The sequence below is a fragment of the Canis aureus genome, chromosome 11 (assembly GCF_053574225.1).
Source record: "Canis aureus isolate CA01 chromosome 11, VMU_Caureus_v.1.0, whole genome shotgun sequence".
Taxonomy (NCBI): Eukaryota; Metazoa; Chordata; class Mammalia; order Carnivora; family Canidae; genus Canis; species Canis aureus.
Genome location: NC_135621.1, coordinates 13,854,387 through 13,860,386, shown reverse-complemented (window position 1 = coordinate 13,860,386; position 6,000 = coordinate 13,854,387). Strand labels below are relative to the sequence as shown.

Genomic DNA, 6,000 nt, shown 5'->3' with positions numbered 1-6,000 from the left:
CAAGCAGGCTTTTAGCTGGTTTATATGCCCATCAATAATAAATGTGACCCTCGCCGGCACGGGATATATTCATATGCGAAATGTGATCTATGGCTTTTGTTTTGCGTTCCTTTGGTCTCTAGACAGGCTGAGCTATTCCTTTTTTTTTTTTTTAATATTTTATTTATTTATTCCTGAGAGAGAGAGAGAGAGAGACACAGGCAGAGGGAGCAGCAGACTCCATGCAGGGAGCCCGACCTGGGGCTCGATCCTGGGACTCCAGGATCATGTCCTGGGCTGAAGGCAGGCGCTAAACCATTGAGCCACCTGGGGAATCCCCTGAGCTATTCCTTATACACCAGCTACCTGATTGTATTTTCTTTTTCTTTTTCTTTTTTTCCTGATTGTATTTTCTATTCCGCAAAGTGCTTGTTTATACCATTTGTGCACTGGAATTCTTACTAATGTCACAAATCAGAAATATGTGTAGCGTATGTTTAAAAAAGCTCTGGATAAAAATACCAAGCAGATCCACTAAGAGTGGTTACGTGGATTACAGAATCAGAATAATATATGATTTTCTAGAGAGAGCATTCAAGACATAAGTATATAAGCGACAAAACGGTGATATTCGGTGAGATCCTGACACTAATGGCCATCGTCCCCAAGAACTGGCAAAGCTCTGAGCCAGGGAGGCGGCGAGGACCAGGCTGTGAGGCCCCAGGTCCAGGTGTTCTATTCTGTGTTCGTTGTCTTAGTTCCCTGATTGTCTTACCCTGAGTTGGAAGAGTTGAGCGCTTCGCGCCTCCCAGTGTAGAAGCTGAAGCACATGCTATTGGCATCTCTAGGAGGGAGGAGGCCCAAGCTCGGACAGGACCACAGGGCTCAAAGGTCTTGAACGCCTTCTGATTGTAAACCTCATGATCTTGCCACCAAAGTGCTCCTCCCAGAAGTCAGATGGGCCCAGGCATTCAGGAGAACACAAGAGCCAGGGGCCTGGGAATGGACCATGGCAGCCACTGTCAGGTGCTCCACGTGCCCAGACCACATGGAGCATGAGTAACGTGACAACATTCATGTCACCCTCTAGATTGTACTGTTCAAGTTTTCTGGAAGTTTCTACCCATCCTCAGGCTGGTTCTGTTGGGTACTAGCTCGCCTGGGGAGCAGGATAGCCCCATGGCGAAGGGTGCAGGCCCTGAAGCCTGCCTGCCTCAAGGCCGATCCTGGCTTTGCTCTTGGCCACACTGCAGCCTGGGATCATTACTCAGATGCTCTGCGCCCTCGGGTTCCCTGTGTGTAAAAAACAGGGAGGAGGTAATAAAAGGACCCACCACACAGAGTTCTAGGGAAGAGTAAGCGTAGGAATACATGCAATGCACCTAAAGTGGTACCAAGTACATAGAAAATATTCAAGGAATGTCGGTTGCTGCTCTCATTATACATATTAAATCATTTAAACTCATTACAACCCTGTGACCTTCTGCCTATCCTACTGTGATCTCCCATTTACTGATGAGGAAACACAAAAACTCTACCAGTTTTTAAAATGTAGCAGAAATCCCATTCAAACCTCAAAAAGGATCCCTGGCTATCGGTGTAAACCAGATTTGAAAAACACTGTATATGTTCATGTCAGGGCAGTATAAAATGTTAAGGGAAAAAAGTTGCATTTTACATCAAAAACAAAACCAAGTAAAAAAAAAAAAGCAAAACCAAGTAACGTTAGATACTAACAAAGTTTTTTTTTTTTTGTCACCATTGTGCAAAGAAAAGAAAGAAAGAAAAGAAAGAAAGAAAGAAAGAAAGAAAAAGAAAAAGAGAAACCCAGGCAAAGAAAACCATTGAGAGTGCAGGAAATATTACAGAGATTTGTAAATGTTTTCTTAGAAGTCACTGGCCTGAAGCGATGACAGGGATGCTGGACGATCTAGCAGTCATCCTCTTTTGTCCTGTTTAAATGTCACTTATCCCTATCCTCAGTAGGCTTGAATAGGCTTGGTTTCAGACGCCTGTGACTCATATCTGTAAATAACAAATGTATTAAAAACACATTCTGTGCATCAACATATACTTTCACTTTGAATGAAATGTGCACACACACTCAAACTTTTCGTTTAATCTGTCTTTGTCCTGAAAACAACCATACATCAACATCCTAGGGGAAGCCAACGTAATGAAAATATATTTAAATACTTTAAGTGCTGTCCTTAGGAAATACGGCACTGGGGGAAATGGTTGCACTCCTTTCCTTCCTCCTCTTTCAAATATAAAGGTAACCCCTGCTGGAGGATGTCCTTTTGCCATGTGCTGGGCAACTCCGGCCTAACTCAAGAGGGCAGGTAAGGGAGGGGAGTGGAAGGTGGGTTGAAGACCTAGAAATAATAAATGTATTGCTAATAAGTGGCAATCCAAATGCGAGAAGCCTAGAGAAAGAGATGACGGTCAGTGAGGAAAGAGGAAAGACACAGGCACCAGAAAAAACAGAGTCAATGATAGAGACGAGGACCGAAATGGTGTGGAAGCCACACCAGACGGGTGAGATTCACCCTATTGCAAAAGGAAGTCAAGCTACTGAAGAGACTCTTGGGCTGTGGTGGAGACAAAGTGGCTTCTTTCTAAGGGCGCTGAAACTATTAAGTCCAAGCCGAGAGATGAAAAGTATGGCTAGATAAATGAATAAATAAATAAGCAAGATCTTCAGCCTTTTGCTGTGTTTGCAAGATTCACACACTCCACGGGACAGCAAGCAACTGCGTATCCACTTGAGTTTACTCATATGCAAACCTGACCTGTGGTTTCTCCTGCTGTTCATCTACTGGACTGACACAACAGCTAGGACGTCTATACTTGCAAATCTGCAGAAGTGAATGTTATCCTCAAACAACCTACCTGCGTCGTGGGTTGTTCCCTAAGTGGCTTCGTGAGCCATTTGGCTTCCTAGGTTCACTCTAGCCATCCATCTCTACGGTTGAATTTCAAGTCAGTATTGAGTCTCCCTGGGAAGTGAACAATGGGGAGAGAAAAGGGAAGAACATTCGGAGGCATGGAGCTGGAGAATGGGCCACGTGAAGAGAGCAGACTTACTAATACACCTCAGAGGGGATGGCTCTGTCATCCTGGCCACCGTTCTTTGGCCACAGAGGCCCCCTGAAGGTCCCCATATTTCCCACCTCTATGTTCATACTGCCCTGTTAGAGCCGACTGTAATCTCTCTCCACCTGACAGTGATGTGTTCATATGTCCGACTCTCCTTCTAGAGGGTGAATCCCTTGAAGGAAGGGATGGAACCTTACTCTTCTTTTCTATCTCTGGCTCCCAGAACCAAGACAGGCACACAGCTCAATAACTATATTTGTTGAATGAAGGAACCAAATATTCAGATACATTTTTTTAACCCCTGAAATTTTTTGTTCATGAAATTTCCTTAAAGCCTATAAAGTAACATGGAATGCATTGTTTTGCATTTAAAATCACATTGGCCCCTATGGCAATCAATGGAGATTAATGTAATCTGCTTATTTACTGTGTCACCAAACCTCCAGAGTTAGACACAGACTGGAGGGTGAACCCAATTAAAAGAGACAGAGAGAGATATGAGTGCTTTGCACCACAAGTGCCATAAATTAATAGAAATAAATGTAAAGGCTATTAAAATTCATATCTTGGAATTAAAATGGGTATTCTTAATTTGGGGGCCATAGATCTTTAGCAAGCATCCTTAGCAAGGACGAGCTTCAAGGGGTGTATCTAGGAAGCACACAAAAAAGAACCATACCAAAAAGTCCAAGTCAAAATGAGGTATGTGAATACGTGTATTTTGCAAGGGAGGTGGTCCATAGCTCTCATTAGAGTCTCCACGGTGTCTACAATCTAAAAAATAATACAATCCATTAATGCAGAGACGCTTGCAGAAACATGAAAAGAAATATGCACAAGGATGTTTATCATAGCGTTTTTTAAAAATGAAAAATCGCAAACAATCTAAGTGGACTTCAGTAAGGGAGCGCTGAACACAGACGTAAAACATACGTGATGTGCAGCATACATACCACAGCATGTTGTTCAGCGGAAGAGCAGATTACCACGCAGCAGGTATAATATGGTCTCATTTGTGGAAAATAATGTGCATGTGTATCTAGGCATGGAATGTGTCTGGAAAGACAGCCACCAAATGTTAACAGTTATTATTGATTGGTGGAATCTGGGGTATTTTTGTCCTTTCTTTTTACTCTCCTGATTTGTTTGCATTTTTACTGTGAGCATGTTGTCATTTTAACAAAATAATAATACTATTTTCAAAAATTGGAAGGGATGTTTAGGGAAGTGTAAGGAAGGCGGGATTATAATTGACAACTACTGTAAACTTGAAAATTCTTCGCCTTAAAGTTGGCATCAAAGAGATCACTGCTGCCCTTCAAATAGATAACAGAGTAAGATAAATCATGAGGCCGGCCCAGCATGGCAATTCCTATGATTGAGTTTAAGAATGTTCAAAGGAAATGACAACTGGTCTTGGAAACTGCTGGCTTCATCTAGCTCACCATGAACTGGTTTTTCTGTGAGGATGCAAGAGCTCCGTACAATAAATAAAAACCATGTGTGTAAGAGGAAGAAATAATAATTGTGTATTATCACTTGCGGTTGTGCCAGTCAGCCTGGTATGTGGCATGACTGGTTCCTGGAAGAGTTCAAGTTGCTCATCATCTGAATCAGAATCAGATTAGAATCTTCTTTTTTTTAAATGTTCTTAACAGCTTTACTGAGGTATATTTGACACAATCTGATTTTTTTCTTTAAAAAAAACTAATGCCTCCGTCATTAACGTACATTGCTGTATTGGTTTCAGGCATACACTATAGCGTTTCAACTATATACATTACTCGGTGCTCATCAAGGTGGGTGGACTCGTAATCCCCATCATCTAATGCACCCATCCCCCCACCCCCCTCCGGTAACCACCAGTGTGTTCTCTATAGTTAAGACTCTGATTTTTTTTTGTTTATCCTCCTAAATGGACAAAGACCTGCTTTCAACTTTAGACTTGACATGTGAAGCGTTTATTTGTAAGATTCAAACCCTTCCCAGAAGTACTAAGTATGAACCACACATTTGCCCTAAGTAACTGCTGCCCCTTTCAGTATTTCTTCATTAAAGCTCTCTCGTTTGTTGTTGCAGGTAGTGCCTCAAAAACTATGCATTTTCAAAATGTCCCCAAATTTCACATCTTGCAATAATGCATTACAGTAATGTTTGAGATGGCCGAGGGGAATGTTCTTCTTTTCTCAAGTAGAACAATCATGAAAAGGAAAGTACATGTTAATTTTAGACGAGAACACGCGCACACACACACACACACACATAAGGAAGTTGTGGGTCTAAAAAGTGATTCATTTAAAACTAGTCATGCCCTTTTACCTCCAAACCCTCAGGTATATACCAAGGGTATATGTACCCCAGTTTGAAAACCATTGCTTTAGTCTACCTCATTCATTCACAGACATGGAAGCTGAAGCCCAGTGTAGTGGCCAAACCAAGACTGAACCTCAGTGCTTCAACTTGCAGACCAGTGGGCTTTCAGTCCTACCACACTGCCTTTTATTATGACATGGAATACAATTTTCCCCCTCTGAGGCTTCTTTTGCTCATCTGTAAAATGAGAGGGAAAGACTAGCTGATCTTGATACTTGATACCCTTCCTTTTTTCCTCCAGATCTGCTTCCAGACTCCTGTACTCTGCTCTGAGTCCCTAGAGGTGGATAGTTGAAAATGACCTCTAGCTTCTGGTTGGGGACAGCCAGTCAGAGGCCCTGGCAGGAGCTTGGGAGACAAAAGAGAAATAAGACAGGGGCATTTTATTCACCTGGCTCCCCTACTTGGTTACTGTCAGCTGGTCGTGTCCTGCTCCCACCTCCGAAGGCACTCACAAATCCTATTCCTTGTTCTTTTCATTCAGCTACCCTCTCTGGGTTCCACTGACTTCTCCCTCCCCTCTCTCATTCCGGCAGAGGGACGGTAACA

General features: G+C 42.6%; 1 long non-coding RNA gene across 1 annotated transcript in view; it reads right to left on the bottom strand.

Moving 5' to 3' along the window:
- Positions 1–294: 294 nt before the first annotated feature.
- The window catches only part of LOC144323403 (uncharacterized), a 28,020-nt gene continuing 22,314 nt past the window's right edge, over positions 295–6,000 (bottom strand). Inside the window, exon 3 of the long non-coding RNA XR_013388835.1 lies at positions 295–2,004. This is a non-coding gene — a long non-coding RNA (uncharacterized LOC144323403). The remainder of the gene's footprint in view (positions 2,005–6,000) is intronic.